The sequence below is a fragment of the Dasypus novemcinctus genome, chromosome 10 (assembly GCF_030445035.2).
Source record: "Dasypus novemcinctus isolate mDasNov1 chromosome 10, mDasNov1.1.hap2, whole genome shotgun sequence".
Taxonomy (NCBI): domain Eukaryota; kingdom Metazoa; phylum Chordata; class Mammalia; order Cingulata; family Dasypodidae; genus Dasypus; species Dasypus novemcinctus.
Window position 1 is genome coordinate 59,398,906 of NC_080682.1, and position 20,411 is coordinate 59,419,316.

General features: G+C 40.4%; 1 pseudogene; it reads right to left on the minus strand.

Annotated features, from left to right (window-relative positions):
- Window positions 1–1,340: 1,340 nt before the first annotated feature.
- Window positions 1,341–20,411, minus strand: part of LOC101435337 (la-related protein 7 pseudogene) — a 67,534-nt pseudogene continuing 48,463 nt past the window's right edge.

The window sequence follows — 20,411 nt, forward strand, 5'->3', positions numbered from 1 at the left end:
AACTTTGTGGGTAAGATACTTAACCTAAATGATCCTTCGTTTCCTCATCTGTAAAATAGGGGAGTTAATAGCACTATCAATACTATTGTGATGATAATACAATACAGCAATCATGGGACTGATGCTAAAAATAAGAGACATCATGTATGGAAAGCACTCAGCTCAGAATATGGTCCATAGTGAGCATTTAATAAATATTGGGGTTTCTCTCTCTCTCAACTGTGTGTCTAAAATATGTGAATTTAGGCACTCCCTTAAGCAAAAGGAAAATTCCTATCTCCATTATCACATCTTTTAAGCAGTGAATAAAATATTTACCCACTTACTCCTAGCAACTAAGGGTACAGTTCATATTCAAAGGTGAAATTTAAAAAAAAAAAGATAAAATTTCTGCTATATAGATATTTCCTTTCTGGAGAAAAGAGAGGTCATCTTTGGTTAACACCCGGCTTTGAGACTATTTGTAGACTCTGTTTTCTTTCATTGTCTGCTCATATTTTTAGCCTAAAATGTGGCTTAGGGGTAAGATGCCTTGCCACTCACAGCTCACAGGTTATGTGGTCTTGGACAAGTTGCTCACACTCTTAGCCCCATTTCTCCGACTGTAATGTAAGATAATAATACCAGCTCTCAGTGTTGTTGTGAGATTAATAAAAAGAAGAGCACTCAATCTCTGATATGCAGATGAATAAATGTCATTGAATCCAAATCTGATATCCACTGCCCAAGCAATGAATAGTGACAATCTGGGTAAATAAAACTTCCTACACTCATGATAAAAGACATCTGCTTTTAGGTATAGCTCAGTCTTCTAATCTTACAATGATCAATTGCCTCTCCCTTTTTACTTGCTGTCTAAAAAATCACAATGACCCTGATTTAAAACAAAATAAGAAAACACAAGTGATAAGGACACTGAGGAAACTTCTAACACATTGCAGGGATAGTTGGATAAGATTAGGTTGACCCCTAGTCTTCCTCCTTTGCCAACCTAGAAAAACGATGAAATGCCCAAGAGGTCCAAGAAACCACACTGTCCAACAAACTAAAAAGTGGATGGAGTGCCTGAGTTCAAGGTGATCCTAAGGAAGCAACAACAAGCAGTGAACACATTTCTGTAAAGTTAACTGTGAAAAAAAACCTTCATTCCTACTAGGAGTGATGGCCCTGATGCTAGGGCAGAACCAACTGTACACCCATAGCTTTTTCTTTATATGTTCAAAACCCATTTATTAAATCACTATGAAGATGATTTGCATAAGATGTTTTCAACAAATAAAATGTTTAATGAAAAATTGTATACAATGTACTTTTCTTTTTTAAAAAAAAGGCTTTTCAAATTGAGGAACAAAAATATCCATTTAATTAGATGTAGGTTTTAGAACAACATTCATTATGCAGTACACCTATAATAAAAATATACTTACTACAAACAACTCAAGTGACCAGTGAGACATTTAGAGATGAGTCATAATTTTTTATTCAATCATATTCAGGAATCTAATGTGTTTAAGTGCTTGTTGAGTCTTTGCCGGTCTAATCTTTTCAGCTTGGTGATTAACTTCTCTGTGCCTCTTTTCTTTTCCCAAGGCTGGTTAAGTTTGGCCTGTGTATCTACCAATATCTTCTGCCAGTACCTCTGTTCACGATCACCAGAGAAGATCTAGAGTTTCCGGCAGTGTTTTTTTAAATTTCTGTATATGCATTTATTAGTGCTTGAGCATTCTCAAGAATTTTAAATCTATCATGCACTCTATATGCCTTTCTAAACATAAACAATTTCTGAGATTGTTGCCAAAGTACCACCAGCTTGCTTCCTGCCAGGTAAGGCTCAGTGCTAACAATCTTTATGGCAGCGGACTTGGCCCAGTGGTTAGGGCGTCCGTCTACCACATGGGAGGTCCGCGGTTCAAACCCCCCGGGCCTCCTTGACCCGTGTGGAGCTGACCCATACACAGTGCTGATGGGCACGAGGAGTGCCTGCCAAGCAGGGGTGTCCCCCGTGTAGGGGAGCCCCACGCGCAAGGAGTGCGCGCCCCGTAAGGAGAGCTGCCCAGCCGAAAGAAAGTGCAGCCTGCCCAGGAATGGCGCCGCACACACAGAGAGCTGACACAAGAAGATGATGCAACAAAAAGAAACAGATTCCCATGCGGCTCACAACAGAAGCGGACAAAGAAGATGCAGCAAATAGATGCAGAAAACAGACAACTGGGTTGAGGGTGAGGGAGGGAAGGGGAGAGAAATAAATAAATAAATAAATCTTTAAAAATTAAAAAAAAAAATCTTCACAATCACTCCACTCACAAATTGTGCTCCCATTGCATTAACCTTCTGGCAAGGAGGGGGTGACATTCTTCACTGTTTTGTCATTTTTCTTTCCAGATATATTAGGTATATCATGGTCTGTTTTCATCTCAGGCTCCAATTTTAGTTGAGATATTGTCTTTTTAAGGAATTCACAATGGCCTTTTGCAAACCTAAATACTCTTTTCTAAATCCATCCATCTACTCTTTGCTAGTATTCTTAGTGATATAACCTCTTCTCCCATTTTATTTCTCTCTTCATGTTTTTTTCTTATGCTTCCTTTTTCATTTTCAGAGTGATCTTTTATATCTCCAGTATCCTTTTCCTGTTCTGCAGAGAATTCTAAATCTTTATTTCTTTAACTTCTGAAAAAGTGTTTTCTTTCTGAGCTTTCTCTTTTCTTTTTCTTAATTTTGATCTGGGAGCTAGGCATTCTGCATCTTCAGAGGAACTTCACTTTCTTTTCCCTGCTCTTACTTGAGGCAAGGGTGGCTTTTTGGGTTCTGTAATTTCTACTTCCGCGCTCTCCAATGTGGACCTAGATCTTTTCAGTTTACAGTTTTCAGTTTACTGCTTGTATCCACATTTTGACTCTTTAGACTGGTCATTGTCTTCCTTCTTCATTGGACCTTTCTTCTTTTTTCTTTTAGTTTTCTTCAGGTAGTCTTAGGACAGGGGTGGATCTATTTTTAACTGCTGCCTTAGGAAATATTCCAGGTTTTCTTGGTGCTTATACTAATGGATTATTAATAGCTTTCGCTACTCGATAGCTTTTGCCGCTTGTTCTTTTGTTTCAAATTCCACAAAGCAAAACGCTTTGGATCTTCAGGAGATTTATAATGTGGGATGCTTATGTAAACAACATTGTCACATTTCCTGAATACTCTTTCAATCCAGCTTGGATAACATTTTGGGGAAGTAATTCCACATACACGGTCTGCTCATCCCATTTTTTTGGTCTTTCACCCCAAGGCATTTTTCTCCTGATCTTGGAGCCTTCTAAACCCAGCTCTGCAACATCTGAACTTTTCAATGCTCTGGCTATTAACATTCCATCTGCAGTCAATTCTATCATTTTGTTAAATGGCATGAGAAGTGATGTATCTACAGATCCATCTCTAGATTTTTCTGTTCTTGAAGTTGAGAAGATTCACATCTCCATGCCAGAAGTTCCCTTGCTTTGCAATACCAGCAAGCACTTGTTTAACTAGAGACCATTTCTTTTTTCCTAAACGGTTTTTTTTTTTTTTCCTTTTCAGTGCTTTCTTCTTCTATTGTCTTGTCTCGATTCCATTTTCAGTTTCCATTCTTGGTTCGATTCCCAAAATAAAGGGTCAGAGACCGCGTCCTTCAGCCTTTCCGGTTATTTTACATCACCAGGGACACGTTCTCCCATCCGCGACACGCCCGGAGGCCACAGGCCTGCGCAGCCCCGGAGGGCGGGGCCTCAGGCGCCTCCCGCCTGCGCAGAGCGCGCTTCAAAATGGCGCTCCAGGGTGCGCTCGGGCCGCCCGTGCAGCACAGCCTTTAATTGGCGCCGGAGGAGAGGGGGCTGTTAGCGCAGAAAAAAGGCCCCGTAATGAGGGAAAGCTTGGGACAACCAGGGTTTAAAAGTCTATAACTCAAACCAAGATCTGAAGTTTTCTAATTGTATTTTTTTTCTTTTTCCTTCTGAAGAGTTATCCCTCTCACCCCCGTATACAGCGCAAATCCCCAAATTCTAAATAAATATTAATACCTGCAGCCCAGACCTCGCCACTCCCCCTCGATGTCTAACAGGCACCTCAAACCTCTCCCTCTCCGTTAATAACAACTACATTCCTACAGCTTTTGAGCCGAAAATCGTGGTAACTTTCCTGTTTCCGGTTTTGTTTTGTTTTGTTTTATTCCTCACACCCAAATCCTATTGGCTATACCTGCAAAATTCGCCCAAGATGATTTGCCCCTTTTTAACTGCTCTCGTTGCCACTGCCTTGATCTTGACCCTCACCTCTTATCAGATAGTTCCTCATTTTTCTCCCTGGTTTTATCCTTGCTCCTTCGGTCTAGACCCAACACAGCAGCCAGAGAAGCCTGTTCAGGTGTGAAAGTCAGACTATGGCGCTTCTCCACTCAGAACCCTCTAGTTATTTCCCATCTCTCTGAGAAGTCCTTACCGTGGCCTTTGAGAAGTATCCCGGGCTCTATTAACCGCTTGCTTTTCCACCTGCCTTCCTCCTTGTTCCCCACACTTCTGCCACACTGGAGCCTTTGCTGTACTTCCAACACCAAAGCAGGCACACCGATCTCAGAGCCTCTGCTCTTGCCCTTCCTCTGCCTGGAAGGTTCTATCCCCACATGCACACGTGGCTAACCCTCTTGTTTCCTTCATGTCTTTACTCACTTGTCATCTACTCAGTGATAACTTCCCTGGCAGTTTTTTTCTAAAATTGTGCCCCTTTGATGAGGGCTGTAGGGAGGGTAGCTGAGATAATGGGTCAAAGTTTTAAAGGATGATATTTGCACACAGTAAGTGCTCAATGAATGGTAGTTATTATTTTCCTTGTCTGTAAGTTTTGAAATTTATATCAAAGACAACAATGGAGTTGTCTGAGACTTCTTGGACCATGAATCTGATCCAATCCAGCATTTCAGATGGTCTTATATGAAACTGAGTGGTGGGGTTTTCAGCCCCTTGAAACTGTGGAATAAATATGATTAAACATTCAGGAGAAAGCATCCTAGTGAGAGCCTATGAGACTGAATGGAAGCTGTGGATAAAGAAGATGAAGGCTTTTGGTTATTTCCAGACTGGCTTTTTCTTCATTTGGCTTTCCTTTCTTTACTCTCTTGCTTCCCCTCAAGTTTTGAAGGCTTATCATGAAAAGAATTGGAAGATCAAGGAAATCATTGACATAGTAATGGTATGTGCATATAAGGATTTATAGATTCTTTCAAGACGTTAACATTTTAAAATTGAGTTTACTATCTTTAGTAAAAGATCCATGGTTGATTCCTGTTTGTTTACTCTACTTTTAGCCTTTCTATTTTATAGTGGCAACATGAGGCAAAAAAAAAAAAAAGTCTATTAAAATCTTGACTATTCACTCAGTCTTTCAGTTGTGAGTTCCTAGATGTCAAATTATAATTGCTCAAATTGTAAACTAATTTTTTATTTTGAGTAAAAAGATATCTCTGTTTATTTTTCTTTATTTCATTAATTCACAGACATTTATTGAGATTCTGATATGTGTCAAATATGGGCATAAAAAGATGAACATGTTGTGAGCTCTCCCCTCAAGAAGCTCACATCTACTGGATCATAATGATCTATTGTTACAGATTACTGGTTCATTTCCCATGACACACTTGAATACTATCCTCATTAAAATAAACAAACAAACAAAAACATTGGGGCAGTTTTCCTGCTAAGAGGGATATCGTTTGGAAAGATATTTGGGTTTCCTATAATGTTTTGTATTACAGTGCGGTGGGTTAGGTCATTAAGATTTCTTCTTTCTGTAATTTTGAAATGCAAAAGACAAAAGTTATCTTAAAACCTATAAAATAATACAATTTTATAAAACTAATTATTGTTCTGAAAGGTTTAGCAAAATAGAAAATAAACCTATAGGAAAATTTAAAGACCTCAGTCTGTCACATCACTGGAAATGTCTTATCCAGCTAACTTCTTTACTATTTCAGGCATTTTAATAATGCTTAATTGTCTGTTTTGGTTTTTTTAGGTGATTCGTGTCAACAGCAAATAGTGACAATGAAAATTTTTTTCTAAACTTTATTTCTCTTATTTATCTTTCATGCCTTGTTGCATTATATAGAATAGGGTTTCTCAACCTTGGCACTATTGATATTTTGGGCTAGATCATTCTTTTTTGTGGGAGGCTGTTCTATGCATTGCAGGATTTTAGCAGCATCCCTGGTCTCTACCCACTAGATGCCAGTACTATCTCTCTTCCCAGTTAGGACAACCAAAAATGTCTCCACACATTGTCAAATGTCCCCTGGAAAGAAAAACTGCCCCCAGTTGAGAAACACTGATCCAGGGTTTTCAAAATATTATATAATAATAACAGTGATATGGGCATTGTGTTGCTTGTTTCTGAATTTACAAGGAATAATGCTTCTGGTGTTTTTCGTTAAGTATATCAGTTTAGTATAGGCCGTCTTTATGAAGTCTAGAAAACAGATTTTGCTCTTATTTTAAATTAAATGTAAATCTGTAAAGAATATTGCTTGGTGTTCATGTAGGATAAATTCCCAGGGTCTAAAGGAATTAAATACAATTCAGTAGCCCTTTAGGACCAAGGCTGGGGGTGGGTGAAGGATGAAGGAGTCTGGTAGGGAATGTTGCTGTAACTCTTGATTCTGGCCACTTGACTCATTATAGAATCAGAAACTAATACGTGCTAAGAGTATGCAACCAAGGCTTTTGCATGGTGAAGGAAAGGAAACCAAATGCTGGATGATTGCTGTAACTGGGAGAAACACCCTATGTATTTTCAGTAGATGAGTTCTTTAGCCACTCCTTTCAAATGATGATTTATAGCTCTTTTGTTTTTCTGAACTCGTTTTATTAGGCTTCTGCTTTCAACATTTCAAGTATAACAATGACGTTGAGAGTCACTGTTATTAGCTTCCAGTGGCCTTGAGAGGTCTGTTTCCATAGCTGAAGTGATGATGGCAGACTTGACAAGGAGCTGGGAGATTATGTTCAAACCTTCAAAAACAGACTGGAGTTGAGGCCACAGACGCAGGCACAGGTGAAAGGAAGCATAAATCCTACGCCTTCGCTGTTCAGATTCCACGAGGCCTGAATGGGCCTCCCTCCGTGGGGGTGGGTGGGGTGGGGCTGGTGCCCGAGGGCCCATGGGCCGGTGGATTTATGTCAGCAAGAGCAGTGCAGTAGAGAGAGATTAAGAGCCCTTTCAAAGGCTGCGTGAGTGGGTTGCTCCTCCCTCTAAGCGGTCCGGGACACAGAGCTCAGTCTGTGAGGACCTGGGTTGGTGCCAGCGAAGGGAGTAGGGTAGTCCTGAGGAATGGAAGGTCACTGGCAAATTGGGTGTTGTGATAATTATATCCTTGTTTCCTTGAAGGTACCAGCGTCCTTGATTTTCCTGCTTCAAAGTGAACTTCCTCTGAAGTGGGGGACACCCACACCTGCTTTGCTGCAGTGATTTCTGCCTTCCTGATTGCAGACTCAACAAGACAACAATATGTCTGTTGACATTTTCAAGGCCATATTCAGAAACCGGGCATGGGAAGCTTTCCTTCCACGCTTTCTTCCTAAATGAATATGAAAAGTTTGGTGTGCCCAGAGAAAATATGGCAATGAGCCCAATTTAATGGTTTTACCTCAAATTTAGATACTTTGTAGGTCAGGTACCTAAAATCATAGCGACCATACCCTTATCCTCTCCTAATTCTCCTAATTGTCCAAGAAAGGACTATCACAACATGCTAAGTCTAGGAATTACTAGAAGTGTCAGTGTATAATACACCTGGGATGTTTTTCCCCTTTCTTCTATACCATTCATGTCCAGAGAAACTGTGCCAACAGTGATTAAGAAGTATAATATAGTTCTACTTTCATATTTTCCATAAAACAGAGTCCCATGAGACCTCGAAAACATGGAGAAAGGTATTAAAAAGAAAGAAAGAGGGACCCTGTTTGTCTACTGCTTGCAAAGAATATGAACTAAAAATGGGATTTTCAGAGATTAAATTTACATCTGTTCATCTGCTGTCTCCCTGCCCCAACTTCCCAGTGACTGCCTGAACCTTCCCATCATTAAACGGGCAAATTTAAAACCATATTTTGATTAATAAATTCCATTTGTTAAAGATAAGATTCTTGATTTCTAGCGCTTAAAACCTTCCCAAGGACGGGCAGAGAGAAGCTGACATTTTCCCTGATCTTCTGACTTATGGTAAAAGTGGACTTGGATGTTCCGCGTAACCCCCTGGATCTCATGCCCTGATCCTTCTCTGCTGTTGCAATCAGCTATGTAGATCAAATCTTCCTTCTCTAGGCAAAAGCAGGTGCTGGCCAAAACCTAGAAATTGGAAAGAGGGAAATGTCTATTTTTACAGCTAGTTTTGTTCTGACCTTGACAATGATAAATATTGGTTCCATATTCAAAATATTCCCTTTTTTTAAACTTTTGCTCTGAGATTGTGAAAATTTACACTTGTGTTGATGAATTCCCCATTGGGTGACACATAAATAACTGAACTGTTTGTTTATCAAAACATGGGGACTTTTTCGCTCACTTTCCCTGTCCCTCCTCTCTTCCCTTCCTTTCTATCTCTCTATTGTTCTGAGAGTTTCCACTCCCTGAGATCTAGGGTAATGATTACTGTGACACCTAAAAGAGAAGGAAAGCTCCGTCCTCCAAAGCCCCTGCTGTCCCTCAGGACCTAGGATTTTGAGCTCCTGCCTGTGATTTAATGACGAGACCCAACGGGGCCGCCCAGGTGCTCTATCTCATACCCTTGCCGACTGCCAAGGGAACGTTTAATCTTTTGACTTGATTCAGTTATGCTTCTCTGGCAAATGTACCTGAAGTTGTAAATTATTTAGATGTTTAATTTATTTGGTGTAGAAGGAACTCTCTTATAATTTAGCTGTCTAATAGCAGAAGATGAAAACTCACTTCGTTTGCAAATCATAAAAACTTTGACTTGAGACTTAAAAAGGAAAAGAGACCTCCCTGACCTTAAAAAGTGTAGGGGAATCCAAACAAGCATTGTTAACAGATTTTTCCCTAAGAGAAAAATTATAGTATAAACCTGTTCAGATTAGAAGTGAAATGTGAAACAAATACATCCATTGGATGCTGACGGACAACTAGTTTGCTGTAATTGAGATGGCAGGCGGGGCCACAGCAGGGGTATCTGCAAGAGAAGTTTATAACTTTAGGAAATATGATATAACCTAAATTCTGTTGGTACATGAAGTTATCATAGTGAAATGTTAAGTCATTTTATTTATTCTGTGACCACATACTCAGTACATGTTTCCTTAAAATAATAACAAACAACAAAGATGAACTATCTCATGGAACAGTGAGCCATTATCCCATAGATTTGGGCTCCTATTCTCCAACTTTTTTACTCACTCTCTTGAAAACGAGCTGATCTAAAGCAAAATGGGCGTATATAATCTATAGCAATAAAAAACTATAAACTGTAGGAGTACAGATACTCTTTGTATTTTTTTTTTTCTTTTATAATTGCCTAGTTTTAAAAGTATTTCTGGAATCAGGCAGTATTAGTGGACTTTTGTTTATCGATATCCAATTTTTTTTTCCCACTTACCAATGGGAGACACAATGGTTTTGGCTAAGAATGCTGGTTCTGCAGTCTACCTGCTTGGGTTTGAGTTCTTGACTAGCTTTTATTATTAACTATGTGACCTTGGAGAAGTTACTTAACTTCTCTGTGCCTCAGTTTTCTCATCTGTAATAGGGATAGTTATAGTGTCTTCCTCATAAATTCTTGTTAGCTTAATGCCTGAGATATAATAAGTGCTCAATAAATTTTAACTTATTGTTATTAATTACTTTGTATGTATCAAACATTAGTTAAGTGTTTTGGATTTATGACCGCATTGCTTAATAATAAATAATTCTTTGTGGTAGGTATTATTTTTCCCATTTTACTGAAGAGAAAAATTACCTCAGTTACCACAGAGAGAAATAAGCAGAGTCCCAATTCGAACTCTTCTGGTGGATGTGAATCCCCAGGAAGCAGATTCTGCTACAGAGATTTCCCTGCAGGAAGTTTTTGGGGAGTGCTTAAGGGTCAAACGCTGTAGGCCAAGGGAGCCACTGAACTGTGATGCAGAGGTTGGAGGCACAACAAAAGCCTCAGCCCACTGGTTCTAGGGTGGCCCTTCAGAGTCGACCCTGCTAGAGCAAGGCACAGGCCTTCAATCGGCCCCTCCACCCAATTCTCCAGTACTTGGATCTAGGCTGCCCCCAGAACGGGAAATGGACTTTGGGCAAGGCAGCTCTCTTCAGCGCAGGGCACTCTCCACTGCTGAGAACTGTCAGCAGGCAACAGTCTCTGGAGCTGGAGGATCAGGCACTTCTTTCTTGAAGGGGGAATCTGGGCTGCATATCATAGGCATCACACCTCCTTGCAGCTTAGACGGAAGGAGTCCAAGGTCACCTCATGGACCGTGGAGACTGTGATCACTGCGCCTTCTGCACAGAACCTCCCAGACCTCATTCGTGCCACACAGTCCAGGAAGCACCTGATGATGGACTACTGCTTCTGTTAGCTACAGGGGTACTTGGTGACTTGACGCCAAAAACAAGGAAATCACCTGTAAGCCTTGGCTGCCGGTGTTTATCTTCTCTTTATATCTGGCTATAGGACTGATCATGAAAAAAAAAAAAGTTTAAGTAACCCAAGTCTTAAAAGTGCAATCCCTGGAAAGTACTTTTTTTATGGTATTTATGTCATGATCCGTAGACTAGAACCACAGAATTTTAAAACTGGAAGGGCCTGAGATCAAATTCCTCCTTTGGGGTGGAGGGGTGTGATTTAATCAAGGTCACAAAGCAAGTTGATAGTTACACACAATGGGATTGGGACCAGAAGTATGAAAATTGATATCTCAAGTAGAGGTTAGCTGTTTGCCAACTGCAAAGAAATTATAAAAACAAATTCTTGGCTTAAACTTGAAAGGTTTGGAATGTTATCTTAATGCACATTACAATCTTGAAGTTTCTTGTCATATCCTAGATAAAGTACTGTGTTTATATTTTATTCACTTCCATACAAAATGGCTTCTAGAATCAAATGCCAGGAATTCTCACTGACATTGGGTGGTTTCTCATTTCTCTGACTGTATTTTGTTTCTTTACTGACAGTACAATATTTTTTTTAATTAAAATACTCCTCCACTCCTAGCACTATACTTTTTCTCCACATAATTGATACAATTAACATTCATACTACATTCATATAGTATATGGTGTTGGAAACCTTTAAAGAACCTATTTCAGATTTCATAAACCTTTATTGGCTTATCTTTGAAATACTTTCAGAGAAAATATCAGACATGTGGAGCTGTCAGGTTTAAAACAGTACCACCAATTTTATGTTAACTTATTATCTCAAGTGTAGCATTCTTTGGCACATGTATAGTTCCATAATTATAAAGATTAGTGCTCAGCTGGGGAAATAAAAAGCTTTTAGTTTTTCATTACCTTTAGTGAACTACCTGGCTAGAGTTAGACATTTTTTAAATCCCATATGATTTTCCAGCTCTTCATCAATGTTAACCCTTAAATGTTCAGTAGAAAATCTACTGGCCAATATCTGATTGTTAAGAACTGAGTTTCAGAGCACAGACTCAGGAGCCAGATTGCCAGGGACCAAAGCTCAGTGTGACCACTAACCAGCTGTGTGACTTTGGGCAAGTCATTTAACTTCTATAAAATGGGAATAGTATCAGTACTTGGCCCCTGGGGTAACTGAAGATTAAATGAGGCAATACATGGAAGGTACTTAGAACAGTGCACACAGCAGTGCTCAGTTGATGCCATATCATTAGAGTTTGCTTTGTAAGATATAATGCTATAGAGGACTGAACCTTTACAAAGAAAGTTAAAGAAGAAAATTTAAAAACTAGATGCAACTAAGTGATCATGTTGAATTTTGATTCTTAGAATGGAGCTCATAGGTGAAATAAAATCATAAACCCAGATAAACCAGAGGTTTAGATTCCATCGATTTATTCCATAACCTAGTCCACATAATGAATGAGACAGTAAATTCCAAATTTTTAATTGGAAGGAATTGGATTCCAGAAATCAAAGAGCACATTCTGATAGGGAGATCGAGAGAATCACTCTGAACTGGTAGTTCTATAAAAGCAGTGACTATACCAGTCTTGTTTACCATGATATGCCCATCATTTTGCATATGGCCACATAAAGGAATTTAATATTTGTGGAATGACTGGCTGACTGGCTATGAGGCAAGCCCCTTTAACTGACAGAACTTTGGAGTTGGAAGGGGCTACCTGCTAATAATGTCACAAATAAGGAACCTGAGGATAAATGATGACATATATATGTGGCTTGCTGTAAATAGAACCAGGAGCCAAGATGTTGACTCCCAAGCTTGGGCAAAGAGAAAACTGACTTCTTTTCACTGGCTCTGAACTCCAGTTTTCCATTGCCTAGCCCCTTCTCAGCCTTTTCTCCCTTCGCTGTAAAGTAAGTTCTTTCCTGGCTTTAAAACATGGGGACACTTTCCCCATTGATTTGGAAAGTTAGGGCAGGGGGGCTTGAACCCAAGGATCTCTCTTGGTACCCCACTATTCTACCTTGGTAGAAAGCAAAACAAAAAGTAAAGAGAAGGTACTGTGCTCAGACTCAGCCAGGTAACCGAGGAGTAGCATGTGTTCTTTCACCTCTCCATACCTTTGCCCAAACAGTACTTCTGACAGGAAAGTCCTCCCTCCATGCTTTCTCCTGGCGAACTGCTAGCCACCCTTCAATGTCCCAACGTAGGTTATTTTGCTTTCATAACATTTGTACATTCCTCTGGGTTACAGAACTTATCGTTTTGTAATATAAATATTATTTATGAGTCAATTTCTCAACCAGAATTCCTTACGGACAGGAATTGGGTTTTGTTCTCTGTGTCCCAATGCCTAGCACAACACCTGGCATAAAGAAGCCAGGTATGCTAGAAATATCAATCATTTAAGTAGCACCAAGCCGGCTCCCTGGGCACAGCTGAGTGAACAAGGGCTGCACATGTGAGCCTTGATCTGAACAAGTCAGATTTCCTCACAAAGTTTGGAACAGTCACAAGTCACAAGTCAGAAGGGTGGCCACTAGAAGGTCACATAGAAATGAGGCTGGGGTCTGTGCTCTGGCAGCTGTCTTAGGTTAGGTTCTTCCAAAAGCAGACCTTGAAACAAGTTCTTGGGTACAGAAAGCTTTTTGGGGAGGTGATTCCAGGAGTACAAGTGAGGATTGGGAAAGTGAGACAGAGAAAGGAGAAAAGTCAATAACAGATGCACTCATGAGCAGATTACCACCTTGGAAACTGTGGCTTAATCCTACTAGGGATCTTCTGTGAAACACATTTCAGAATTGTCTTACTGGAGACCAGAAAGGCTGGGACTTTTCTTTAATGACTCCTGTGACAGATTGAAGACTCCTGTGGTAGACTGAATTCTTTACCCCAGAGGAAAAAAAAAAGTTCTTAAACTTAATCCATCCCTGGTGTGATCCCATTGTCAACAGGGCCTTTTGAAGGTGTTATTTTTAGTTAAGGTGTGGCCCGGATGATTGAGGTTGGGCCTTAATCATATTACTGGGAGCTTTGTGAAAAGAAAGGTACACACTGGGGTACATGATTCAACCTATCACAGCACCCCTTAGAAGGCCACTGAGCCTGGACCTCGTGGAGAGGTGATCCACCCTTGGCACTGGCAATTACTCTTGCATTCTCCTACCATAAGGTCTTGGTCAGACCTTCTGGGCTGCACTGTCCTATATGATACCTACATAATTCAAAGGATTCCCCACCTATGCCTAATTGTTTGCTGAGTTGGACCCTTTCCTTCTTTATGCATTGTCTTGGAGGAACATGAGCCTCAGGAAAACCTGAGGGTCATCTAACATCTAGCGCAATACTCTCCCTTTTATTTCCTTGCAATAGCTTCAGTTATTACCATCTACACCCTTTTGTCAGCCATTCTGGACTGAAATTGTTCGCCAGAACACAAAAGTGTTGGCAGGATAAATGGCGTACGTTGCAGAGCACTTTTTTTTTTTAAGATTTATTTATTTATTTATTTTTAAATTTATTTCTCTCCACTTCCCCGCCCCAGTTGTCTGCGCTCTGTGTCCATTTGCTGTGTGTTCTTCTGTGTCTGCTTGGGTCAACGGCACCTGGAATCTGTGTCTCTTTTTGTTGCGTAATCTTGCTCCATGTGTGCTGCGCCATTCTTGGGAAGGCTGCACTTTCTTTCGTGCCACTCCTTGCACGCATCAGCACTGCGCATGGGCCCCCTCCACACAGGTCAAGGAGGCCTGGGGTTTGAACCTTGGACCTCCCGTGTGGTAGGTGGACGCCCTATCCGTTGGGCCAAATCCGCTTCCCGCAGAACACTTTCAACTCAGGTAATGCAGGGAAAAGCTCAGCTTATTGACTGGAGGCTGCTGCATTGAAGTTAATGCTCATTGGTTGAGAACAGTCAGCACAAACTCTAGCTCTAGCTCTCACTGGCTGAGGGGATATGACACCATTCAGAACCTGGGGAAAAACTGTATGTACACACAGGATTTTGACTTCAGAAAATATTTTTGATGCAAATAGTGCTGTAATGAATTGGTATGGAGCAAGGTAATATTAAATATTAAGTATGTTTCCTGATATTATATTCTAAGGCATACCACTCTGTCAACAATAAATTCTCTTCAGTTAGCTTGAGAGGGTTTCTGTTCCCTTACCACCAGGCAATACTGTGAAAATAATAGCCACCCATCTCTGATCATTAGCTGTGGCTGCTTTGAGGACTTTGTTGCAAAGGATTCTGAAGCCACATCCAGACTCAACAGTAAAGAGCACTTTCATGAATTAGCAATGTCTGCTTTGAGCACAGAGGGAGAAGCAAACTGGTGTCACATGTTTGCCATTTTTATAATAGAGATTTGGTATACGTTTATTGGATGAATGAGGAAGTGACAAATCTTGCCTATGCCAACCACTAAACCTAGGCCTAGCCTTGATTCAAACTGTGTTCAAGGGGGACTGTTTGACCCCAACAAGGCAGGTTGAGCAAATTGGGCACACATGCACAAGAATGCTTCGGCAGCTTTCTTAGCAAAAGCCCCAAACTAGGAACAACTCAAATGTTCATCAACAGTAGCACGGATAAATAAACAGTGACGCAATCATACAAAGGCATACTGTGCCGCAATGAAAATGAACCTTAGTTACACATAACATGGATGATTCTCAAACACAAGATTGAGCAAAAGAAGCTAGACAGTGCACTTCCATGTATAAGTTTCCATGTATATAAAATTAACAACAGGTAAAATTAAACTATTCTGTATAGATTGCACACTTAGATGCTAAATATTGTTTTTAAAACACAAAGAAATGATTCTCATAAAAAGGTAGTGGTTATCTCTAGATGCATGAGAGAAGGTTTGGGAGGGGAGTGGAGATTATATTTCTTGATTTGAGTGTTAACTTTATGACAACCCATTAAATTGTGCTTTCCTCATACAGAGTGTTATAATTCACAATTGAAAAGTTAAAAAAAAAATTCCCCTTCGTATGCCCATTCCCCAAAGTGCAGGTAACCCCACGAACGACTGACCTGATCCCCAGTTATCCTCGGGCTAAAGAGGCTGGGCCATTAATTCTCTAACCTCCTTCCCACTAGTGTCTACTTCAGACCCTTTTCTGTTTTGCCTCTTCCTCCTAAACAAATGTCTCCATTTTACTACAGTGATTAGATTTACAGTATAACAAATTTAACAGTCAAAAGTCCTAAAATCCGTCCTCAGCAAAACTTGCAAGGCAGCTGCAAAAATGATGGATGTCACTCGTGGGATCAAAAGCCTAGAAGGATTTCAGGGAAAAGTTCAGTAGTGTGTGCATGCAGAGCCTATTTCGAGCAGAAGGCCCCATTAGGGGATAGAATGTCCATCTGTTTCATTATCAGCTGGAAGCGCCCGGAAGAGCCAGGCATCGGAAGGCTGCCCATTCTTGTTCAGAAATCCTGGTACACAGGGCAGGCTTTCATGATTCACCTTCCAGGATCTGGGCTTAAAATTTAGAATCCAGCTTCAAGGAATTAGGAAAAAGGCAGAGCGATTTTAAGGACAGGTGCTGGAAGTTTTGTTTTTGTTTTTGCCTCTTTTCATAGCTTTTAGTGCTTAGAAGTTTATAATTAAATATGCTCTCACCCCTCTGGAAAAAGATTTCCCCCATCTCCCACCTCTATCTGGGAAATAACAAACTTCATATGGAAACCTGAAAACCTAAAGAGAAGTATACAATGCTACAGACACTTCGTGGGGGACTGGCTGTCACAGACCCTGCTTTAGGTCAGGCTGTTTAAGTTTCTTTGGAACAAGCATTTATCTACAGCAGGGTCATTTTATAGATCCATTAAGTCTACATTTTCTCTTGGGCTCCTTTTCCCGGCTCCCCTTAGTCCCGCTCCAGTCTCACTCTCTAAAAACCCCCTTAAGCCCCAGAAATAAATCTCTATAAACTGCCAAGTGTTCAATCAGGCTTTTACTATATCTCTTTGCAATTAGAATAAATTTACTGCTTGGAGAGATGGGGGGAAATATGCAAGGTACTCCTTGGATAAATACACCGCAGTGAGAAAAGTACAGTCTCTGTAAAAATTATCTCTGTGAATTCAACAAGAATCAAGGTCACTGGAGCTGCTACATACCAGGGAACGTTAATTAATGGGCCTGCAGCTGGTGGTACCACTTTGGCTGCTCTGCTCCAGCTGCTTGCTCCATATTTCTCTCATTTGTAGGACCATTCTTGGACCAAATCCCATCTCTTTTTTTCCTCCAAGTACAAAAAGTACAGAAGTCTATTCTGGAAGGATGCCAGCCTTTCAGAGAACTAAGGAAAGCGTTGTTTCTTAGCTATTTTTATCTTCCTTTTAAAAGAAAGGACACTCTATCACCTCCGAGGCTGGATTACTTGCAATCAGCATGTGAGCTGTGGTCTGAGGTCACTGTTCTGGCACCAGGTCCACAGGGAGGTGTCCTGAAGACGGAGAGCAGAGAGGGACACTTGCGACTTCTTCTCAAACTGAAGCGGAAGGTACCTGAAAAGAGCTACCCATTTCCCTGGATCAGCTTGGAGGTCAAACAATCCCATCTGAACACAATTGGCACCAAGGCTAGTCCTAGGTCTAGCAGTTGACATAGGCAGGATTTGCCACTTGGCTGAAGGCAAGGTAATAATGCAAAGGGAATGCACCCAACTTCTCTGTGATGAAGAGGGAGGGGAAAGGAAAGAGAAAAAGGAGAAAAGAGTCTGATGGAGGAGACAGAATGTGCTTCCAGGGTAGTTTTTACCATTTGAGACTGCTGAGAAACATGTAATGAGATCATGCATGAAACCCCTTAGCGTGCTTAGCTAGCACACAGGCAGCTGCTGTTAATTACAGTAAATTCAGGAGTGGAGGTAGACCAGAAATGGACAGCGTGGACCTCCTCTAGACTGCCACGGGGCTGTACTTAGGGAGTGCGTCATCTGGTCAAGCACAGACTTCAGAGTCAGAAAGATAAGGGTTCAAAACCTTGCTCAACAGAAAGTAACTGTCATTTGGCAGTTAAAGTGGCCCTCCAGACCTCAACTTTCTCATCCTTAAAATAGGGCTAATCATGAGATACTGCGGGTAGACCATTTGGCACAGTGCCTGGCATGTGCTTAGTCTGAAAATTCATTGTTGTAATTGGAGCTGTTCTGTTTCCTTACAGCTTGCAGGGGAAGAATAGAAAAACAGTATGCCTCTCTGGGCAGATGAAGATGCCCTAAAAAGAGCAATTTCCTGAAGCAGTGAAAACAGTTCCACTGCCTCTTCTATTGCAACTGGCCTTGTTTTCCTTCTCATTTGGAAACTTTCTTTCCTTCAGTGTTACATAGTGGAGGGACTGGGCGTTCTTCCAGGCAATGACAGACATGAGAATCTCGCCCAGAAATAACAGGGAAAATGCCTGATTTTGCTTCTTCAAGGAATTTTCCAGGTAGTCATTAGCTATGAGCTCCAGGCGCAGGGCTTGGGGGATGGCTGCCCCACTTGGCCCCTTAATCCACGGCTACACAGGCGTGTCCTCATCCTCTTGGGCCAGTTCCTTTATGAGGGAGACCCAGTTTGATCCTTTTTTTTAAAGAAGGAAGAAAGTTCTGAAAAATTGGGGAGAGTTCTCCATTACTACTTCCAAACTGTAAAATGATATTTGGGCCTTTTAAAAGACTAGAGAAATTTTCTGAAATGAAGGAATATGGATTTAAAGGAACCCCGGGGGGATTTGATTTTTGCTCCTCTTTGAAGTATTTGAAACAACTTTAATCTGCACTAGAGGGCTATGGAATTCAGCATGGCATTCTGGTAAAGTAGTGTTGCTTTCTCCTTGGAACTGATACTTTTGTATCCCCTTTTAAGCATACTTGGGGAAATATTTAAGGAATAGACAAGTGTAAAGCTTGAATTTAAAGAACAGGCTATTCAAAGTGAAAGGACGGCTTCAAAGAGGCTTGAGAGCAATTTAAAAATTTTTATATATAAGAAAATTAAACAAACAAGATGCACTGACAACTAGATAGCTAGCTATAATAACACTGTAAATATGTCAAAATGTTAAAAATTAGTGAATCTGGGTTTCCGGGGGTATGTTGGAATTTTCTGTATTTTTTTTCACTTTTTATTTTGAAATATTTTCAGACTTACAGGACAGTTAAAAAAGCAATACAAGGCCCATAGAGAGAACTCCAACAAACCCCAGATACCCAGACCCACCAATTTTAACAATTTGCCACATTTGCTATCTATCCATTTCTATCTAACCATTTATCTATCTGTCTATTTATCAATCCATTTTCTGAACACTAGAGTGTAGGTTGCACATATCATGCTCCTTGAACACTTAATACTGCCATACGCATTTCCTAAGAACAAGGATATTCACTTATATAATGATCTTTAGTGCATTATCAAGTTTACGAAATTTAACATTGATATAAAGCTTACCTTATATATTTTAATTTTTTTATATGTCCCAGTAATGTCCTTTTGAGTCTTTTCTCCTCCCTTGTTAGATCCCAACCAGGATCAGGTCTTACATTTAATTTGCATTGTCTCTTTAGTTGCTCTTACTTTCTTTTCAAATGTGGAAACATATATACAACATAAACATCCCCATCTCAACACCTCCCAAGCACACCATTCAATGGGATTAATCACGATCAGAATGTTTCAGCACCCTCACCACCTTCCATTACTAAAATTTTCCCATCTCCCCAAACAGAAACTCTATGCCCACTATGTATCAGTTCCCCATGGATTGTGTATATTCATGTCTTTCACTAAATGTGGGAAGTTTTCCACCTTATTTCTTTGAATATTCTCTCTGCCCCTTTCTCTCTTGCTTCTCCTTTTGAACTCTCACAATGTATATGTAGGTATGCTTGATGGTGTCCCACAGTTTCCTTAGGCTCTGTTTACATTTTTTATTCTTTCCTCTTTCTGTTCCTCAGATTAGATGATTTCAATTGTCTTATCTTCAAGTTCACTGATTCTTTCTTAGGCCAGCTCCAATCTGCTATTGAACTCCTCTCAGGAATTTTTAATTTCTGTTACTGTGTTCTTTTGCTCTGTTGGGTTCCTTTTTATAGTTTCCATCTCCCTATTTATATTCTGTTTGTGTTCATCTATTGTTTTCCTGATTTCCTTTAGTTCTTTGTCCTTGTTTTTCCTTTAGCTCTTTGAGCATATTTAGGACCTTTTTTTTTTTAGTCTTTGCTATGTCAAGGAGCTGGTCTCCCTCATGGATAGTTTCTAAGGCTTTAATATTTTCTTTTGCCCAGGCCATTGCTTCCTGTCTCTTTGTATGTTTTGTACTATTTTGTGGAAGCCTGGATGTTTTGATATTTTAATGTGTTTTCACTGGAATCTAGACCACTGAAGTGTTTCTTTCTTAAGTTTGCATCCAGATAGTGTTATGACAGAGCTTTCTTGAACGTCAGGAAAGAGGGGAAGTTGGGGGAAATACCTTTCCCAGGCTGTGCAGTTTGATATGAGCAAGTGCTCTCCTTCAGGGCTTATTCATACAATGAGAATAGCTCTAGGCTGAAGTGTAGGGACCTCCCTGATGCTTTCTGCACATGTGTCTTATCTTGGGCATGCTCCTGGGCCCTAGGAACTCCCTCCATTACCCAGATACAAATAGCCCCTCTTTCCTAGGAAACAGTTTTCTTGAGTTCTGGAAATTGCATTGTACATCCTACAGCCAGCAATCCCTTGGCCAGGCAGCACAACTTGACTGCTCTTCCACATCAGAGTTCTGTGCGCTGTCTTTTACAT